Genomic DNA, 23,825 nt, shown 5'->3' with positions numbered 1-23,825 from the left:
TCCAGTGTTCAGATATCGGTGCATCAAACCTTGTCTGCTCCACGAAAACTCATTTGGGCATTCTTTTAATTCAATTATTTTCTTCTGCATAAATATCATTCATACTTTGTTTGGACTTTTTTTCTAATCACATATAAATGGTGAAGATAAATTAATTGCTTACCTTTTGTTAATACATAAAACATGCTAGCTCATCGCAAAACACAAATGGCTCAAAAATATCCATTATAATTTTAATAGTATAGCATTATATAGCAACATACATTCCAATTACAGTTTTGCCCCTCCTTACAGTTTGTTTTTGCATATCATATATGTTTGTTTTCCTGTCTTCAAATGCACAAGTAAATATGTCCTCACCTTGAATTTTATGTAACAAATATAAAAATTGCATTGTTTAATATCCCATATTCTACCTGTTATCTGTTGTATCAATGACCTGCAAAGCTATAACAGAAGTTAGAAACTTTAATATCGATTAAGTTAGTGGATTGTAAATATAGGGCAAATGTGTGACCTGGCTGATTTTTTGGCATTTGGTGGCTGAGTGGTTGCAAATTTTCCAGCACAGTCAGTAATAGTGTTGATAGCACACCCATAACTAAAGTGAACACATCTAGCGGCAAAGTTTTCACTCACCATTGAGGCATTATTGAAATTTTCCGTGACGAACTTTTGTACTTCTGTTTGTTTCTATTTGCTAATAAAAGCTAAAACAGCAGTTTGTCAAGATATTGTTCACTTTCCCCTCCAACAAGATATAGCCCAACAGTAGTGATGGGTGATTTGTGAATAATTTGTTCTTACTGAATGACTCTTTTCAGTTGTGACTGGCAAGAGTTTATTAATCTTATTTTTTAAACCTTGTTATGCAGACGTGCCCTGTATATTTGTCATCCATATATGTGTTTTCTAAATACTTTTTAAATTGTGAAATTAACTTTTCTAGTGATAAAGTTAACACTGTTGATTTTGGCAGCTTTTGGCACTTTTATTATAATTGACTAATATATTGGAAGATGTGTATTTACAAAATATATATATAAAAATGCACAGTATATGCTAATTTTCATATAAAAAAATAAAACCTATGGTGCAGTGTGGGCTAATGAGGAAATTGGGTGGGCCTAATATTGGCCCCACCCCAGGCATAAACAAGAAAAATCCATTTTTTGATTTTCATTTTTAAATTGCCAAATAAGTACTGTATAGTCCATAACGAAATAAAACAAAAAGAGCATTTCTTGGGAAATATCTTAATTTTAATGTGTCATTTATATCATTGTTGTTTCCTAACTTGAGCAGGAATGTTAACATTTACTTTTAGTACATAATAAAGTGTCATACTATATGTATTACATGTCTCTGTATTATTAAAACAGTACATATAAGTATTTGTATTTCAGTCAAAATTTAGCCTTACAAATGAAATGCATTTTAGCAGGTTAATTATACTATATTACAGTTTACTACTAAACCAAGTTTATTGCTCCTTAATGTAACCAGTACATTCAACAAATAATACATTCAAATAAATTCTAATGTACACTATCCCTTGATATATCAGAGACCACACCAGAATAAGTTACAGTAAGTATCAGTATTTAATAATAGATTAATGATTGAATCTTAAATCCTGCAGGATTCATATAATATTTTTATATTATAATTTACATTATTAGCAGACCAAAAACAGCAATTCAGAAAAGTTGTTTATCCTGAGTCATTACTTAAGCAGTCAAAAATATTAAATTGCTACTTAAAGGAGAGAACTGCAAGAGTGTTTCATTTAAAACATGTCACATTAAATTAATCTTTAATTAATTTGCAAAAACAAACAAAACACAAACATTGATCGGTAAACTCTTCTGCAGCATCTATCAACCAATGGATAATTCTGGCAAGTACTGATGACAGAAAATCGAAATCTGTTCTGTTAGACCCATGTGATAAACATAAACTGTTCCCAAAGATGTAGACATTCTGTAAATATGTATACTTTCATTGTGGAAAATGAGTGTTTATTTTATCTTGCAGTTCACTGCATTTATCCTGTTGAGGGTCACATGATGAAGATATAATCTGACCTTGTTTACATCATGGAAATGTTGGGTTTTTAAATTTAACACTTTGAATGTAAATTACCTTTTACATTTTATTTGTAAAGTCCCCTCAGTGTCATTTTATTTTTAGATTCTTTTCTGAAATGTGGCCACCTCATCCTCAGAAAACTTCCACCAGCTCTTCCTGGGGAATTTCCAAACTCAGGCCAGAGCGGGTTGCCAGGCTGGTGGAGAAATATAATCTCTCCAATATATCCCGACTCTGCCCCTGAGTTTTCACCAGTGAACCATGCTTGGTACATGCAACCATGGGAGATGCCCAGAGGGCATCTTAACTACATACTCAAATTATATCAACTGGGTCCTCTTAAATAGGAGAAGTAGTGGACCTTTCCAAGGTCATCCGGTATTGCTGAGCTCCTCTCTCTATCCTGGATTGTGAGCCTTAAAACCCTAAACAGGAATGTAATTTTCATTTCATTACAAATTTATTACCATGAAAACATTCATTTTTATCAATCACAATAGTAATATATAAATCTCCAGACAGCATCAATAAATGACTAAATAAAAATTAACAAAATGAATACTAATAGCACTTTAGAGATTTAGGCAAGCCCATATAGTTCACAATTTAATGCTTTTAATATAGGATACACACAGCATTAACATTATTATCAGTTATTATTGTAAATTCATTATTATTAACATCAATATTTATATACTAATCTATTAATATTTTCATTATGATTGTGATCATTTTCATAAATTTTCTATTAATTTTTATACTATTATATACTGTAACTGAATGGATTATGTGAAACCAGATGGGATAGATGACTTTTGTTATCCATATCTTTAATTCACATTCTAAGACAGAGGTAAATATATGATTTCTTATTGGAATCAAATTGTTTTTAAATTAAATTGACATAATGTTTTATAGTTATTTAATAATTTTAATTCTGAATCCCTTAGGAATATAAGCTGTACTGTAATGACAATAAATTATTCATGTTTACAAGTACTGCATGGCCTCCCAGCCAAAACTGCTTTCAGTTTTCTGGTTTCCATTAGTAATTGCCCTAAAGGGTCAACAAGTCTCGTTTCATTTAGAAAAACTTTTTTTTATTTTTATGAATTCTGTTCTTCGGCATGTTTTATTTATTTCTTCATTATGTATGAAAAATTATAGACAAAATCCAAACAATTTACCCCAAATAAGGTTTGTAGTTGTGGGTCAGAAAAGCTCCTATTGGTCCTCTTCATTTTCAAAAATTGTATGTAAGAAACATGACACGGTTTTGTCAAAATATGGCACATCGTGACTGGTGTGCTATAATCTAGTTGACCAGATAATCAAAATGTCCACTAAATAATCTCAATAGTTAGAAAGATAAACCTGGAAATTAGAAAAAAAAAAAGTTTATATACTTTTTTAGTGCTAAACTAGAAGTTGACATTCAGAATGTTTAATGGTGATGAAGGTGCCTGCCTCTTCGAGGGCCTTTTTGTTATGAATCAGTTTGAATTTGTTTATTTTATGTACTATTGGTGTTTTTGTTAATTTTTGTATGTTTTGTGATATTTCTGTTAATTTCACTTATCATTTGTTATTTGTGTTTTGTCCCCTTCAGTCATGTGATATATGGGTGGAGCCCCAGGAGGCGGGATCACTCTGATTTCATAACTGCTGGGAACTCTTTGTACTTAAATCTAGCAGCCAAGTATTGGAGTTGTTTGAAGTCACTTGTAAGTATTGTTTTCTTCTGGATTTTATTTATTTATTTTTCTACTTATAATCTGCTGTGTTCATGGATTGCATTTTGTGACTTGTTTGGACAACTCTGCCTTCTAGGAATCTCCTTTTTTCTAATTTGAGCCTTCTTATTATTTTTCTATTTTGATCAATAAATCTATTTTGAAATTGTTTCCTAATTTTGCCTTATTCGTGTCTTTGAGATAAAGGGTCACCACCACCAGTATTCCTGGGGGTAGGATTTCATTCTTGGAGAATCACTGTCAACAGCAATTTCCTCTTGAAGAATACTTGACTGAAGTCAAAGCGGAGCTATCCATTTTGTTTAAACTACCCACGGTGACTCATTAAAAGACACTCCACATACAGTATGCTACTCTTTCCCATTGATTACAATTGTGAATTATGACTCTGCATGATCCAAAAATCAGACAACACATGACTCCATGGTACTTTTTTTAGAGTATGACACAGTGATTTATCTTAACTGCTTTGTCCCAATCTAAGGTAGATTTATATTTATGTGTTATATTGTAATGGTCCTGTCAGTGACAATAGTGGCAGGAGCAGTGGCAGCAGAAAGTGCATCCTAGCAGGTATAAGTATATAATGATTTAAACTGGACAAACCATTATGCACATTAGCTGCTTGCTTCTAGAGCTGCCAAAAGAGAGGTATAAAAAACAAGGCCATCACTCAACAGCCACAATAAGTTATTAACAGTTACTGAACATGAAAGATGATGGGAAAGATTAGCAACAGATTAGGGTAATAAAGGATTATGATGGAAACAAACTTACAAGCGAGGAGATTAGGTTGAGCAGATGGAAAGAGAACTTTGAGAGATTGATGAATGAAGAGAATAAGAGAGAGAGAAGGTTGGATAATGTGGAGATAGTGAACCAGGAAGTGCAATTAAATAGCAAGGAGGAAGTAAAGACAGCAATGAAGAGTGGGAAGGCTGTTGGTCCATATGACATACCTGCGGAAGCAGGGAGGTGTTTAGGATTGATGGCTTTTTAACCAGATTGTTTAATGGAATCTTGGATTGTGAAAGGATAAGAAGGAGAAGGAGTGTACTGGTACCAATTTTTAAGAATAAGGGTGATGTGCAGAACTGTAATAACTATAGAGGGATAAAATTGATCAGCCACAGCATGAAGCTATGGGAAAGAGTAGTGGAAGCTAGGTTAAGAGGATTAGTGAGCAGCAGTATGGTTTCATGCCAGGAAAGAGCACAGATGTGATTATGTTTGCACTGAGGGTATTGATGAAGAAGTATAGAGAATGCCAAAAGAAGTTGCATTGAGTCTTTGTGGACCTAGGGAAAGCATATGATATGGTGTCTAGAGAGGAGTTGTACTATTGCATGAGGAAGTCAGAAATGGCAGAGAAGTATGTAAGAGTTGTACAGGATATGTGTGAGGGAAGTGGGACATTGGTTTCAGATGGCGTATCAGATGCGTTTAAGGTGGAGGTGGTATTACACTAGGGATGGGCTTATTTGCAATGGTGACAGACAGGGTGACAGACGAGATTAAACCAGAGTCTGCGTGAACTGTGATATTTGCGGATGTCATTGTGATCTGTAACAAGAGTAGGGAGCAGGTTGAGGAGACCCTGGAGTGGTGGAGATATGCTCTAGAAATGAAAGGAATGAGTACAATAGGACCAAGACAAAATACATGCATGTGAATGAGAACGAGGTCAGAGAAATAGTGAGGATGCAGGGGGCAGAGTTGGCAAAGGTGGATAAGTTTAAATACTTGGGATCAACAGTACAGAGTACTGACTGGCACTGACAAAAAGACAGGAAACATAGCTGGAGGTAACAGAGGTAAAGGTGCTAAGATTTGCATTTTGTGTGTCAAGGATGGACATGATTAGAAACAAGTACATTAGAGGATCAGTTCAGATTGAATGGTTTGGAGACAAAGCCAGAGAGGCAAGATTGCATTGTTTTGGACCAGTGCAGAGAACAGATGCTGGGTATTTTGGGAAACTGATGGTAGGGGATGGAGATGCCAGGCAAGAGGAAAAGTGGAAAACCTAAAAGGATGAGATGTGGAGAGAGAGGACGTACAGGTGGTGGATATGACAGAGCAAAAAGATATGGAAATAGATGATCCGTTGTTGCGATCCCGAAAAGGAGCACCCGAAAGAAGAAGAAGAAGTTTCCTGAATAAGTGGTCGTTTCTAGTATGACAAGCTAAAACCTACCGAAAATGAGATATCTTCAATCAGATTACCCTTTGCTGGTATGGCGCATTGGTACATCATATTAATCTACAAAACACACCTGAAAGAGATCAGCTTTGCCATCTCAAGGTGTTCTGATATATGAAATGGTATCAGCTATAGGTAAGCATGTGTTACTGCAGAATTTGAATTTGTTGACAGCTGGCTTTTACAGTTGAAGAAGTCAAATGACCTCAGTTTTGCTGTGATTATAGGGACCATGAATGTTTGACCACAAAAAAAGAAGCAGTAGGACAGCCGTCAAAAAGACTTAATTTTACTGCTTTATCCCTGTGCTTTGCATTCCGTTCAACACACAGAATAAATTTCAAATTAAAATCAACTGTTCACAATGCGTCCCCCATATTGCGTGTGCTGTGTACAGTACATACTGTTGTATTTTCCACAGGGACATTAAAAACATGCAAGGTGTTTAGCTAATGTAGAGATGATGGGAAAAGTATGCATATTGGAGTGCAAGATTAGGACACTGACAGCTTTAATCCAGAATTTAAGATTAGACTGGCTCAATTAGTATCAATCATTATTCTAATTCTAACTTGAGTAGAAAAGGGATGATAATTGGCAGTTTCGTAGTTCAGAATGTTAGAATTTTCTAACTATGAAAATCTAGTAGGTGTTAAATATACTCCAGGTGAAAGAGTTTCCGACATTAAAAATAAATTGACTGAACTTGATATGACAGTGTTGCTACCTTGATATTGTATGCTGACTCTAATGACATTTGTTTTCAGCAACTGGAGGTATCAGTTAGGGTTTTGATGGTTAGGTGCAAGCAGATTTGTAATGTAACTTTGTTTATTTTACTTTTAATGTCTAACATTAGGACCTCAAGAGATGCAATATTATAAAAACCTGTTGGTGATATTCATAGTACATCTTTACAAATTACTCCAAGACCATCTCCTCAGCCTCTAATGTGTTAAAAGTTAAATTGTTAATTTACAGTGAGTTTATCCAAATTTCTTTTAAATTAGTTATTGATTAAATAAAGTGGTCTTACTGAATTGTTTAATATGCACATATGGTAAATGTTTAAGCATACACCTTAAGTGCAATTTTTTCAACGTGGAAGATTCTTTGAGGTTCCTCAGATTGTGAAAAGCTGTATACACTACTATAACCATTCATTATATTTAATAATTATCCATGGTATTAACATACTTCTTGTTATTTTCTCTCCTGTTAATTAAACAGTTTCAGAACATTATTTGATTAGATTTGATTTGTCTTCTTACTTGCCAATAAATGTTAAGTTTACAACCAAACTTTTAGGCAGTTAAATAGACATAATAGCATTTTAGGATTCATTTTCATAACAAAAATCTTAAACTTGAATTGGGAAGTTAAAAATATAAAGAGACTATAAACAAAATACTATTTGTACATGAAAGAAACATTAAATAAAGCTGCTGCTCCTCGCAAAACCAAAAATGTTTACATTGGTTTGGTATCTGTAAATGACAGCATATAAGGTCATCAACAAACTTTATCAGTCTGCATAAAAGAATTAATGTTTATAAGAAGGCACTCCAACAGGTACACTTAGAATATTCTCCAGATTCACAAACGAAATTCTTAATAATATTTATTTAAATAAATATAAGGTATTACACATAGAAAATTGTTAGATTTCTCATAAGTACCCTTATGAGGAGTTGTAGTGCACTTATTACTATTTTCATGCAGACAGTGGCAAGAAACCATAAAAGCGGCTAACAGAATGTTTGGTTTTACAGCATAATTTATGGAGTACATGTCAAAAAAGTTATACTTTTGATGGCTATAAGTTCATCCCCACATCCTTGTTTGGACTGCTGGGTGCCTTTCTTTGTCTCAGGTAGCTACATGCCTATCTGAATACTGGATGGGGATACAAAATTGGGCAAATGAAACACCAGCTACAAACTTGCAGGATAATTTCACACAGGAAAGAAATAAAGGAATACTGTTGAAGGATTAAGGAATATATGTATGAGAATTGTTGTGGATGCATTGGAGTCTGAGAAGCCAGAGCACAAATAGATCAAAAAGATAAAAAAAAAGCATTTGAAAGGTCAAAAGAACAAACAATGAAGCAAATTGCTAGTGGATTCAGAGCGACAGAAAGTAATTTATGAGTACTACAAGAGCAAAAAGACAAAAGATTTAAGAAACCTAATAGAATCAAAAAAGAGAAAGAAATACCAAATGAAATGAACAAATATTTCACTCAATTATTTGTGAAGGAAGAAACAAGTGAAATGTTCCATGCAAAAAACAAGCTCCAAGTTCACAGATTTTAAAACAGAAGAGTAATCCCTCAATAAGTTGAAGACTAATGAAACACTCAGAGCTGATGGAATTTTACCCATTGTACTTAAAGAAATGAAAGAACCATTTATAAACCCTTATTAGGCATATTTGAACAGTCACTATAGAATGACGATGTACAGGAGGAAAGAAAAGTTGCAAATGTGACCCCAATCTTGAGGAGAGAGGCAAAACTGATCATTATGTACCATGAAAATCTTTAGAAATAATAACTAGAAAAACATGTGTAAGCCAAACTGCTCTTTTAGCATATGACATAACTTATTTAGCATTTTAAAAAGTCTTTGATTATGGTCTCACACCAAAGATTCATTCTGAAAATAGAAATTGCAGGCATCAGAGATAACCTACAAAACTGGATCTGTAGTTGATTACCAATAGGAGACAAAGGGAAAAGACAATAGGAGAATGTTCCATGTGGAGTGATGTCGTCAGTGTAGTCCACCAAGGGTCTGCCCTTGGACCGTTAAATTTTCAGATTTATATTAATGGCCTTGTTTCTGGTATAATTAGTAAACTTGTGATATTCGCAGATAACACTAAACCTGGAGGAATGTCAGTCACCAAGGAGGAAGCCTAAAGAATTCCAAAATATATTTACAAAGTAGTTAATGCAAAAAGTGAAAATTCTACACATAGGTAACACAAACGTCAATTATAAATAAAAGATGGGAGAAATTCTAATTAGGATTTACAGGTTTATGTTAACATAACATTTTTATTTTCTAACCAATGTATAGGAGCAATTAAAAAGGTAAATAAAATGTTAATGATTGAATTGTAAAAACTGTTGAATATAAATTAAAGGACTTTATGCTATATTAGACTATATGATGAAGTATTTTATGCAGTTCGGAAAGCTACAAGAAAGACATAGCAGCATTTGAACCTGTGTAGAGTAGAGCAACCAAGTGTAATCCAGGACTTAAGGACTCATATAGTTAAATCTGTTGTATACCTTGTGAGGAGTGAAGCTAGTATAGACCCAAAATCAGCAGGATGAAGGGAATTTTTTAGAAGCTGAGAAATGTCTAAAAAGCAAATGGGAGGTGGTTGGTGCTGAAGTACATCTGGACACAGAGGTAGTTGTGGAATTCTAGAGAAATATACAGAATGTCTGATACAACTTGTAAACAACACAACAAAGGAGATGAGGAGGATTTTCTAGTTGAAGGCTACTAGAAATTAGTCCTCCTTTGGAGGAAACTGCAAACCTGATTAAAGGTTTTAAAATATTATCCCCAGGTCCTGATGGGGAACTTTTCAGTGAAAACCAAAAGACCCTCAGTCATACAAATTAATGCTTTATATAATGGAATATTAGCTTTAGAAACTGGCTTTACAGCTTTTCTTTTGCTTGCAACTGTTATTGGATAAAAGTGCAACTCCACTCATGAATATTGACAGGTTGCCATAGAGTTTCCATAAAGTAGCAGAAAACATAGAAATATTCATGATTTTTTTTTGGCAGCATGATGTTACTTCATCCATTCTTCTTCTTCTTCTTTCAGCTGCTCCCGGGGTTGCCACAGTGGATCTTTTTCTTCCATATCTTCCTGTCTTCTGCATCTTGCTCTGTTACACCCATCACCTGCATGTCCTCTCTCACCACATCCATAAACCTTCTCTTAGGCCTTTCTCTTTTCCTCTTGCCTGGCGGCTCTACCCTTAGCATCCTTCTCCCAATATACCCAGCATCTCTTCTCTGCACACGTCCAAACCAATGCAATCTCACCTCTCTGACTTTGTCTCCCAAATGTCCAACCTGAGCTGACCTACTAATGTACTCATTTCTAATCCTGTCCTGATGTTATTTCATCCATTACAAGCACAAAAGAAAACTTTCCAGAGATTTATTCAGGGTTAACACTGCAGAGTGCATCATTAAACATCACCCCGAGTCTGACTCGGCTTTAAGTGTTCTAACATAAAATTATGAGGTCAAATCAAGGTCAGGGTTAATGCCAAGCGATCAGCTTTGATTCCACCTCTCCGTCTTACTGAACAATTGCTGTGACACTCCACTCCTGTATTTCCAAGTCAAAGTCTTTCAATGCTCATGTTGTCTCTGAGGTCACAATTCACTTCTTCATTCACACGTCACACCAAGACTGATGGATGTTTACAAAAGTGAGCATCTCAGGGGAGTGGTCTCATTCTTACAAGGTCTTCACCATCCCCACCACCCACACAATCAAGTTGAAAAGCATGTCCGCCTGTCTGTTTCTCTCAGGTTTGCTATGTTGTGTACCATCATTTTTACAATAGTTTTAGAAATTGAGATTAAGACAATATATAATATACAATGAAGATAAATTGTAACAATCACTACTAATAAAACACATATCTAACATTGCATTTTATTGCTATAAATATTAATCAACAATGGAAAGCTATTGTTTCAGACAGAGTTGCCAATATCTGATTATTTTCATCTATTAAAAATAAATACAGGAATAAGTTGTAACTTATTCCTAGAATAGGCAGAATAACTTTTCTTAAAGTTATCACAACTGGAACCTGATATTGACAATAATGACCCTAAAAAACCGGGCTATTCAAATGGCGGCCAACAGGCCCCATGCAGTCCAGAAGCAACCTCCGAGTGGCCCAGTGATCTCGCCAGAAACTCTGAGAAAACACATTTTGCAAGCCTTCTGAAATTCCTACAGTAGTACAACCCATGAATGCAATACTCCATGTAGCCTAGCAACATTCAACCCACAATGCAGCGCATTGCTGTGTGTCTACAATAGGTGGTAGAAGTCTATGATACTGTGACGACCTACCAAAGAAGCCATTTTTCTGGGGTAATCTCTTCCAGCTCTTTTTCCACTCACTCCCCTCTCATCCTGTTCCTGGCACTCAGCTCTCTCTACGGAGGTGCCCTGAACCTTAAACTCTACCCCCACAGCCCATGCAGTAGCAAGACACGTCACAATGTCAACACACATGTGATTTAAAATGAGCTTGTGCTCCCTCAGTGTGTCGTGGACGTATTCATGTACAGTATGTTAGTTATTGATATCACTTGTTATGGGTTTGTGCACTGACACAAGGGGCTCAAAGTGTTTGAAGTAGTGAGAAAAATGCCTTGTAAATATAAGGAATTGTTATTATTATATAATCAAAATATTTATTTTATTTCAAAAGGGAAATAAATGTTTGTGCTAATACTGTGTACCTTTTTGATTTTAAGCACTTTGAAATGTGCTTGGTTCAGATATGACCAAAATGGGTTTTTTTTATTTCAAAAGTGAAAAAAAAGTATTGCTACTACTTCAGATTCTGTTCAGTTATACCTTTTGATTGTTTTATATGCAGTTTGTTGACGCGCCTGTGTCAAGTGTGACCAAATTTAAAATGAAAACAATGACCAAATATTGTTATTCAATATATTAATTTATGTTGGTTTAAAATTTGTTATTATCTACTGTTTATTTGCCGCAGAAAATGTCTGGCCCAGTTAAATTTCTTGGTTTGAAAATCTGGCCCCACTGAATTTGTAATTTAATAGCCCTGCTATGAAACATAAAGACACTCAACTTTCACAATAACTTATTTATTGTTTATTTAACTTATTTTCCACTTTTTTAGCTGAAATTATATGTCACTTGAGTTATTTTTTCTGTTTCTTTTCATTTGGGTTCAAATGTAACTGCAGAATTTTTGTAAATTAAAAATATGGAAATTTTAAGCTTTCTAATTTTTATTGTTTATCAAACCACATTACTGTTACATTAAAAAATGAATACGAATTTATTTGCATAAGGAAAACTAAAAGCCATGCACAACCATATTAAAACCTCTCTGTAATCAATTGTTTAAATCCCCAAATGGAATATTAGGAGGAGATCTATAAGTTAAGAAATTTCACTTTTAGTTGTGACTAATAAGAGTTCAGTACTTATCCCTGAAAGAAAATGGGAATGTTTAAAAAATATTTTGATTCTTGGAGGTGGTACACCAAGAAAGCTCCTGGCCTATTAGATATCACAAGATATTTAATCACAAATGTGTCAGTCGTCTGCTGTAATTAAGAATTAGTTTTGATGATTAAGGCTATAATACAAAATGATGCAGTGTGCTCATTGTGTTAGGATTATATTAGTGGAGGCCCTCACCAGATGGTATAACATTTTGGGGGGCCTTGATTTCAGGTTTGTGAACTCCCAATATAAATTATTATGAAACTTTATGATGCTTTCTTTTGAATTCTCCCACACAGTTTAAAGCTATCCCTTTAAAATAAAAGTATTAAAATACAAATGGCCTTTCACTTCAGGATTAGTTCTTGTCTAGAGTTTGAGTGGCTTAAATAGTCTGTGGTTTCCCCTGTTTAAACTTAGTGAGCTCAGAAATGGACTGATATGTGCAAACCAGAACAAAGATTAATAATCACATATACAAGTGTGGCTTTCCCCTTTCAGGTTGCTTGCTCTTGTGGCAACAACTCTTTTGTTTGTTAAGCTTCCCAATTAATTTATTGGTCACATTCTAAAAATAATATGTGTGATGTATGATTTTTCTGGCCTCAACCCCTTTACCTTGTTATCAGATCATGATTTTGTCTAGTGTTTTATGCATTTGATTCATTCTATGCATACTGTATATATAAGACATTTTACAGGCATTAGAAGAAGAAACAAATAGCATACTTATTTCTTCTTTGCTCACAAAGGTGATTATTTATTTATTGATTTGAGAAAGAGAATAGCATTAAAGCAACAAGAAATAGCAATATGATTAGCAGAATCATCTATTATGCATTGTATTTTGACTTTTCTCCATTCATTGTGAAACAATATAACTGATTCATGACTCAATGAAGAGTCATATGAATGACAGATCAGACACTTAAGTTGCTGCCTGTATATTTCCATACGTTTATATAGATGTTTACACTTTAGAAGGATGTCACAAAAAAGTTAGCAGGTTGCAAGTTAAGTGGTAATTTTAAAATGCAAGTTTTGACTTTTTTAACCATTTTCAAAATTTATTAGACACATTTTTGATGTAGGGGATCTTTTCTCTTTTTCAGAAGGAATACTTAATACAGAATCTTCCAGTAAGGCTATACTGACTCAGTGCAAACAATTATAAGCATTTACAATTTAATAGATCTGAATTTTTAACATTTATTAACAGTAAATGTTCCTAAGGTTGCCAAGTCTATTAATTTATCAGGCATGAAACACATGGATGAAGGCATAAAAAAGAAAACGAGAAATGAAATACAAACCAAAATATGTTTAAAATGTTTCTTTCACTACCTTCAAATTAGAAACTTTGTTATACAGAACCTATCCAATTTTCCTCACCTCCCACCTCCCTCTATACTGGAAAAATATTTCTCAGTTTCGAGGACTTACAGCATTTCTGTAATATATAAAACCATTTTACAGTCCTTCCCTTTCAAAGATCCAAGAGGACAGTGGGAAAAGGATCTCTAACTCAACATCTCAGAAAAAGAGTGAAAGGTAGAAATACAGAGAATCCACTCGAGTTCCATATGCGCAAAGCATACAATAATTCAACTCAAAATTATATATCGAGCACATCTGTCTTGTTTAAAATTGTCCAAAATGTTTCCAGGGCAAGATCCAACCTGCGAACACTGCAATCAAGTTCCAGCCTCACTGGGTCACGTTTTGGGCCTGCACCAAATTAGCATCATTCTGGACCAAAACCTTTAAATCCCTTTCAGACAGTCTTGGTCTCACAATCCCTCCTAACCCATTAACAGCTGTGTTTGGTGTTCTTCCAGATGGGCTTAAAGTGGGGAAGGACAAACAAAATGTGATTGCCTTTACTACACTATTGGCACATAGACTTATTTTGCTCAACTGGAAAAATCCTAACTCTCCTCTTTTAAGTCAGTGGGTAACTGATGTTACATATTACTTGAAATTGGAAAAAAATCAAATTCTCACTTAGAGGATCTGCGCAGAAATATTTCATAACCTGGCAGGATCTAATCAATAACGTTTTAGAATAAGCTTTTAAAGCACTGAGGAAGCCAATTCTCTCCCCATTTCTTTTTCTTTTTTATTTATTCACTTTTTAATTCATCCATTTACTTATTTTTACTAGCTTTAAGTGTTATTCTGCTGCCCATGCTGTCTTTCTCAGGGGTGAGGGTTGATTTGTTTTCAATCCTATTTTTGTAAAATTGATCTCTTTGTATGGAATGTTGTGTGATTTCAATAAAATCAATAAAATTAAAAAAAAATGTTGACCAAATTGGAAGTGACAAAAAGGTGGTATTCAAACAGTATGCTTAAAAGTTGAAAATTGTATGATACTATGTGATGAATTAGCGAAGTGGTTAATTTAGATTAAAATGTAATTTTTTATTTGCGTTTTTATTTCCTATTTGCTTTCTACTTTCAAGGGCATTGTGTACTGATCTCCTGTATAAAAAATAAGGTAGCTGTTGAAGCCTTATGGACAAATTAATTCTCGGTTATACATTTAAGGTTTAAGAAAATATTGTCTACAAAGCAGAGATATATGCATAGAATGAAGAAGAGATACAACATTTCTGCAGCTGAAAAAAAGTTTACAAGAACATTAATAAGATAAGCTTTGATGGTTGTGTTATGAATTATGTGATCACACCCACAGAAGCATGTACAGGATTCAAACCTTCCGATTGCTAGTCCAGATCCCTAGCCTCAGAGCCACCACTCCTACTAGAGAAAGGAGAACTATAAATTAAATATAGCCAATATGCAGTCACAAATGTTAGTGCATTTCCAAGAAGACTTTATGTAATTAAATGAACTGCTGTAACGTAATCAATATTTGCAATAAATGTCTTTTATAAAGTTGTGTCTTCTGGATATTTCTGATGAAACATTAGGCACACAAAATATTACGATATCAGGCAAATAACACCAAGTACAGATTAATTATTCTGATCTTATTTTTTAAAATGACAAAAACATTGATGAAGATGGCTGTTCATATGGAATATTGTTTACTCCTGCTTGTACAGCCTTTTAATATGATGTGCAATGTGTCATTCATGAAATTGAGAGTCAATAAATATCACAGCATTGACATTTTAGTTTTCATCCTGTACGCTGACCATCTTTCAGAGAAACAATCCAATGTAACAATGCATCTAAAGCTAACACAATAATAACCTTAAGGAGGTGCCTACTTAATGAAAACAATTAAGTGGTTTATTCAAGGTTATTTGATTAGATTGTGCTTAGATCTTAACTGGGAATCTCCTGGTGTCTAATCCTCTTATTCAAGCTCTCTACCACAAAGACTGCTAAGAGGCATTTCTTAATTGAACATTTTCTTTTGAAATAATTTACGCTTCAACAGCACTTAAATGCTTCAGGACACATGAATTAAAAGCAACAGTGAACTTGCATGGCACATAAACATCAAAAATAGTTCCTTTAATTTCCAAATTACCCATTACTGGAAAGATATTGAGCTCATCAGTTATTTTTTTTAATTTAACTTAAATATTTACTATTCAAATCAGAGTAATGTAAATTGATGAAAATGAGTGGTACTAAAAAGAAATATGTACTTAGTTTTTATTTCTGAAATGTGTATGTCTACATATAATTTATATAATTTATTCTTTGCCTACTATTCTTTTTGTTTTACCCTTTGGATATTGTTAAATGTAAAAGTGAATGCAAGCAAACAAAGCAAATTTAACAATTGAGCAAGGTCGATAAATTAAAATAAGTGTTTTTTTTTCCTTTTTTTAATATGCTTAAAAATAAATGAGTACTGATATCCTTGATCAACTAAAGGCCAATGTACTAGCAGGGGAGAGGGGACCTGCAGAAGTATATTGAATATAGGTCAACCATACTCTCAGCTCTGATTAGAGAAATGTTTGGCAAATAGCCCAAAGATGATGGTGGAGATGGAGATGATAGATCTAGTAATCTAGGATGGAAACCATATAAACTTTCAAGTGGGCCCACGAGTGGTGCTGCTCTCAGAACGACCAGCAGCAGGATGATCTTGCTTTGTGTTTTGGTAATTTTATATTTATTTAATATATCTGTTATATAAAAATAATATGTCTATTATATCAAAAAAAAATGATTGTCGCACAGCGTGACATGCAGATCATGCAGCTTGGTAGCACCAGCTACTGCACATGCTTTTAAATGATTGTCACGCAGCATGGTAGCAGCAACAGCAAGCCAGCAGCTGATCCGTCTGTATCTCCTTAGCGCGTGTTCAGCCCTCCCCCTTCATAATGCGAGCGGCAGAGACGCGAAGTGGCGTGCGTGAAGCGCACCCCTGGAGAGAGGGGTTGGGGGTGGGTGAGCGAAGTGAGTAGGAGGCAAAGCCCCTAGTATATATATATATATATATATATATATATATATATATATATATATATATATATATATATATATATATATATATATATATATATACAGTATATTGTGGATGTTAAAGGTTACTGTTGTCCCTTTAACCCCAACAGACAGATGCAGAGGACACAGGGTAAAAGCAATGAGAAGTATTTTTTAATTCTTTTCTTTTCCAAATAGTGTCAACAAGCACCACAACCACAATAAACAGACAATTAAACAAGCACAATTCTCAGTAATAATAATTCTGTCTCTTCCACACCTCCCAACAAGTGTTGTCAACCTCCTACCAACTCTGTCTCACCTGCTGGGTTCACAGCAGTCCTTTATATAGTCCTTGACCCAGAAGTGCATCTCTTCTTCCATCCACGTGACTTGTCAGCACTTCCTGGTCAAAGTGGAGAACTTGCTTTTTCTTCAGCCCGGAAGTACTTGTGGGCTTCCATCCCATGACTTTGGAGTACTTGTGGGCTATGGAGACAATAAAAACTCCCAGGTCCCCTTGTAGCGTCTCCTTGCAGCAATCACAGTACCTAGCAGGGCTGTAAAGATGAACTCCCGATTCCATGGTGCCTTGCGGGAATCCAGGGCACCGCTATACTGCAGATAAGTCACCATCTAGCGTCTTGGGGGAGGCAGTGTCCCAAAGTAGCTGCTTTCCCCCATCCTTCCATTCTTTGGGCGTTCCTGCCGGGTCCATCACAATATATATTTGTTGTGTATCGTTTCCTGTTCTATTCTGTGAGTTAATTCTGACTTAAACAGTGTTGCAGATAAGTAAACAAATTCATAATGTTTATTCTTATCTTTGTTTGGATCTATTTTCAACTGATTTGGGGACTTTAACTGACTCTTCCTGTTCATCCTGCACTGTTTATGTACAGCAGACTGTTTCATTTGAACTCACCTGAATACACATATCTTATCACCTGATTCCACAATGAATCTTACTCCTGTGTTTAATATGATAACTTGTTATAATATTTGCTTAACTAGTACTGTATAGTATATACTAGTATAGTTGGTGAGGTCTTAGGCAAAATAAAGTTTGGAGGCTTCTTGTTAAAAAGTTACACTAGAAAGTCTTCCAAAGACATGGGTGTTACTAGGAAAGAGTGATGGGGTCCTCACTGGAGTTTTCAGTGCAATTGAAGAGCACACTAACCAAGCCTAGTTGTCATTTGTCGACTTTAAATTCTACATCTTTCCCATTTTCCATAACAGGCTGAGCAAATTGGGAGCCCATGGTGGCCATTAGGCCCTATGCAGCCACTTATTTAGATTATGCCTTGAGCTAGCTATGTATGTAACCAGAAAAGAACAAACATGGGGGAGAAGAGGAGGGGTTCAAGAAAGACTAAAAAAAACTGTAACGACTTTGACCTCCCTTATTGATTCTTACAAAGTTAAATATTCAATTCCTCCAAAATAAAGTGGATGAATTCCAGGCATGTGTATGCTTTCAAAATAACTATAAACATGCTGCATTACTGGCATTGACAGTAACCAAGCTTAATGAAAATTATTTGCATGATAATTTGACAATCATCGGGTTTTGCGCCATTTCATTTGGATAGAGACTCTGCCATCACTGCAGATATTTGTACAGTCGACCCTTGACATATAACCGGCCTGGCATGCGAACAACTTGATTAATGACCAAAATTTTTGTTTTGATTTACGACCAACATCTTGCGTTACGACCCGAATGTGGTCACGTGTATCCGCTTGTGCGATTGTAAACAAACAGCCGAGGCGTTAAGTGCGTCAGTCGGAGCCCAGATACATGTGTTTGTGGATGTAATTTCGGTCAGTGCAATGATTTATCTATATATATATAATTCACTAAGACCATGGGAAGCAAGAAGCATAATTGCTAAGGAAGGAAGAGAAGGTAACAAAGTTAAAGAAAGCGATTGTTAAGGGATGTTCGCTAGCGGGCTGGCGCGGCACATGATGATGTCATCAGGCTAAGTCAGCACCGGCTTGCTTTGGAGTGTATTATTACAGCAGTTCACAACATTTTCCTAGGAAATTTAGCCATGTACAGAAAGTCAACCCATTTATCCTGGTTGGGGTTAATAGTACATCAAAAGTATTTCTCAAGGTTACAGTTAACCTTCTTTTTGACCATTAGCTTCCAGGTGGTACCCAGGTGTTACATTTCTAAAACATTTTTATCTTTCATATAATACCTTCTAAAAAACAGAAATAAATTGAGGTTCATGGTCAGAAGAAAAATTCAAGAAGGAATACCAAGAAGATTGACTATTTTTTCAACAAAGACATCAGTAAAAATCCTGGTAGATGGTAGACCTTTCATATGGATAAAATGTGCATGTTTTGAATGCCTGTCCACAACTACACAAACAAATTAAAAGGAAATATTGTCCCCTACATAAACACCAATTAGAAACCCCTAACAATCCCTGGCAAAGTTTTGCATACAGTGATACATTACACTTTCTTATACATATTAGTCCCCAAAAAACTATGTCAGAGAATATCCAAAATTTGTGCATCCTCTCAAATGACCAAACAAAGAAGAATTGGGTTGAGTTTATTATGATGCCCATAGTTGCCTCTCCCCTGCTCTCACAACCTTTTTTTGTTGTTGTCTCACCTGTGACTATCCTACACAGTCTGGGGATAGACCAATTAGAGAGCACTTGCAGCCATCAAGTTAGACTTTACACACCCTACACATTTTAGGTTTACTACTCTTCCACCAGTTTTAGTATGTTTTTATTGAATTAGCTTTATTAAAACTCAAATAAAACATGGCTGTTCAGGCTGACCTTTAAACCCTCGACCTAATAAGGTCAAGGCCACAATCTCAGTAAACACACCCCTAGCAACTGAAAGATGTATCATAGTAACAGGATTCACAAAATCTCAGTAACCAAGAGAAAGAAAATGGTGGACCAAAATTATTTATAGAAACAAAATTCTAAGTGATTTTAAAAAAAAAGAAAATTTAAAAGAAAGTAAAGCAATTTCCAATAAAAATAAGTTTACAAAAGGAAGAAGCAAAAAAGAAGAAGGTGAAGACTGGGTGGAGCGCCAACTCAATCAAGACAGTGACTTCTGTATTTGTTTCACTGGCTGTTACATGTTAATCAGTATCTGTCCATTTCTTTTTAATCTGACCTTGTTTCAGTAAGCTGCAGCTCTTTTTCATTCAGTTTCTGAGAAGTCAGTCATAGTATATCTCACTGAATGGCATCTGTCCTGTTTCTTTGTCTAACCAATCTAATGCATTTTTGTTTTGGCTCCAGGGAGGCAGTTATGTTCATATTAAGCCAGCCATTTCTCCCAAAGTGGCAGCTGTTTTGATTTTGGTTTTTTTTTTTTGTGTTCATAAAAAAAGCATCTTTTTTGTGTCTGCCACAACAATGCATTGTCTCTATCTTGTCTTTGTAGCAATGTTATTCCAATTTAGCAGGTGATTTATTTCTATGATGTCTGTGAAGCTGGAAGACACATTACCAGATGGCGGCTACCTCGCTTCTCTCATTTGCGCTTGGCTATTCTCATGAGTAGTGGTGGTTGTCTAGTTTATTCTACCTTTTGACCTATGAAGAGGCTGTTAGTGTTTGAATTCTTGGTTATGACCTTGCAAATTCCTTGATTGAGGTTCTTTTTTTTTTTTCTTTTGTTTGACCACACCCTGATCTACAATTAGATTTTATTGTGTGACCTCATTTTTCATGTTTTTAGACTATTCTGTGCAACACTTGCGTACAAAACGTACTGTATGCAGCGCAGACAGAGAGAGAAAGGAAGAAAGGATCTGTGACAAAATGATACAGTGTGGCTTAAAGAGACAGCAGAGAGTCATAACTTGGAGATAAATCAGAGAGAACCATATACATTCAATATGCAAACCAAAGGACATCATTGAAGGACATGCAAGAACAAAAATGAAATCGACTTTTAAAGCAAGAGAAATTTGTCTTCTTTTTTTTTTTAATTCTGACAATTGAGGGTTTAAATACCATCACAAATGATGTCATAATGGCACAACTTCTGGTGTCCTAGCAACTTAACCACAAAACAACAGTGTCCGTCAGTAAGCTGATAAAAACAGTAAAAAGAAGGAAAAACAGTTAACAACAAATAAATGAAACTATTGGAATTCTCACAGTACCCATGAAATTAATGTAAAATAATACAAGCAAAGAATATTCAGCAAAAAAAATAACCCAGCCATGGGAATAATTCGTAAACTGAGAAATAAATTAATAAGCATACCGTATATCTTCTAGTAGTGGCCGGCTTCTTATTGACTGACGCCCGTTTCCAATAAACGCGGGGTTTGAAGAGATGTTTGCGACAAATAGACGCTGGTAGCCGGTCTCCTTTAAGCACCGCTCTGTAGTAAACCTCGATCTCCAATGACCCACCGCCTTTTTCGTACGCTAATCCTCTACCGCCCTCCTGTAGTGAATCATACGGTAAGTACCTTTTCGTGTCAAAAATGTTTTGTTGTAGGATGCTCTCCGCGTCAATCATAACCCCACAGGGAGGGCAGACGTGGCGGGAAGAACATGAAAATGCCATCTTCGACGTGTTAATCCTGATAAAACTGATTACTGTGCGACAACAAGCAATGGGAGTACCTGTATTGCCATCACAAGAGGAAGATGAAGAAGAACTCGCAAATAACAAAGCAATCATTACCTATTCAGACGACGAGTAGATGGTAAGTACTGTACTTTATTGTATCTTATCCAGTCTCATGTCATAATGTATATGTATTTGCGTGAGTTTGGAGCTTATTGCATTTCCTTATGTTCCGCAGGGGACTTGTCGGGCTGATGAGCACTTTCGTGTGAAATTCGGACTGGTGCAGGCCAGTGCTGGTGGCATCATTGGCAAGAAAGTTGACGTCTACAGTACCTGTTTTTTCATGCTTACGGTAGTACCGTACTGTATACTGCTTTAATAAGACCATACTGCTGTACTGATAATTTCATTAAATCCTGAAATGTTCATTCGGTGTTGTTGCCTACATTTTGTGACCGTAAATACGGTACCATACCGTATTTTACTGCCAAATGAACCCCGTTTACCCATCACCATTCCGTCTGCGAGGCGAATAATAGCCGGTCTCTTTTAAACGCCGGGCCGTCCGAATAATTTTTTGAATAAACGCCGGGGCTACTATTGGAAGATATACGGTATGTTCATTAATCACACTTAAAAGGATCCATTCAAAATTAACATCAGTCTTCCAAGGAGTTATACAATTAAAGTATTTTTTTACTTTTTTGTCCCTAGCTGGATTATCAACCTGACAAGAAAGATTAAAGGAGGTTGAGAATAGGGAACACTGTTTTGACTGTTAAGAAAAAAAACATTCTGTGACCTGAATACATTTTTTTAGATCATAAGAATGTTATATTTTGAAAGTTTAATTTCAAATATGTATTTTAATATAGGAGTTTCAAATTTTATTTCTTTGAATTTTTTTTTTTTTTTTAGATTTTTACTGTGTCACATCACCATTTTGAAAGCTAAATAATGGTTGCTGTGGGATCTGCCTGGTTGTTAGGGACTGCCTACCTGATAAATTACAGTGCAAAAGCATGATTTCCTTGGTCTGAGATATGGATTCAATCAGTAAACAAGTGCTCTAAGAATGTCTTGTTTTCAGTATTCTGGTTTTCAATCTTTTTTGTTTTGACTTAGCTTTCATCTTGGGGTTTTGGCTGTGGTTGTGTTGAAGAATTTGGTGAACAACTATTTGCAGTTCTTTCCTGATGATTACGGATAAGCCCTCTGGTTTAGAAAAATACTTTTCAATGCTCAGAAGAGTTTACTTTTGGCTTTTGTTTTATATTGCAGTTCTCTGGTAAATTACTTTTAACATCAAACCATTGTTCTCTGACATGAAGTGCCAGTACTTAACAAAGGACGGTCACTTTGGGAAGAAAACAGACAGTGGCCCGGGAGCTGCAGAGCTCTTAACATTTCTCTTCACATTTAACAGAACTTTTTACATTTTTGTAACTGGCATAGCAGAAGGAGAGCAGGAAAGTAGCAGTTGGGAAGGATGAAATATGAATTTAGCTTAAACAGAAGTAAATCCATATAGCACCAAATAAAATAAGGACTGTTATTCAAGAGGAAACACTGAGATGACAAAGTACACTTACTGTTGAGAGGTGAACTAAACAACAGTAGGACAAAATACTATTCAAATTTTTGAGAAGAGAAACTATGAGACTCATTTTTATTAGAATATGTACACCACTCATGAGCAGTCAGAGGGTTTTAAATGTACTACAATGTACATACCACTGAACAGTACAGACTATGTAGATAACAAAAATTTAATCTGTTGGTTTAAACATCCAGAATATTCTTAACATATTTGTGGAGGGAAGCTTCATTAGAAGAATGTAAATTGGAGAGAATTGAAGTAAAACTGAGGGCCATTATGAACAATGCTGCACATCCTCTCCATGACACACTAACACTGAGTAATTTCAGCCATATAATTATTTAGCAGAAGTGTGTCAAGAAATACTAAAAGCAATACACCCGCATAACGTCTTACTGGGACTGTGAATACCAAGGCAGAGGTTTTCTCTCTTTTTAATTTTTCTTCGTTTTCAGTCATTCTGGTGTGTGTTCAGACCATATTACATGTGTATAAATATTTATTCATCTATTTATGCATTTATTTATGTAAAGAGTTTCTGTAATAAGCCAAATTTCCCCCTAGGAACAAATAAAGTTTTATCTCTAAACAGTCTTAGAAAAATGGTGTAGCAAACAGGAAATTTAACTTGAAGCCTTAACAAGACAGTGGCCAATTTGAAATTAAATGTATAAAAACTTGATTTGAGTAAGTATTAAGAGAGTGAGGAGAAGCGAGTAATAGCCTTGGCACTTCAGTTACTCTTCTCACACTATTTTACAAAGTATGGTGTGTTATTGAGCCACCAGAATATCCTAGAGATGACTCTGGATCAGACTCAACATCCTTATTGTTATTATTATTATAACAAGGAATCAGTCTTGTCTTTCTTTGGATTTTGTTTTGCTTCCTTGACA

This window comes from Polypterus senegalus, chromosome 8 (genome assembly GCF_016835505.1).
Source record: "Polypterus senegalus isolate Bchr_013 chromosome 8, ASM1683550v1, whole genome shotgun sequence".
NCBI classification, from domain to species: Eukaryota; Metazoa; Chordata; class Cladistia; order Polypteriformes; family Polypteridae; genus Polypterus; species Polypterus senegalus.
The sequence above is the reverse complement of the archived record's forward strand: the minus strand, read 5'-3'. Positions refer to the sequence as shown.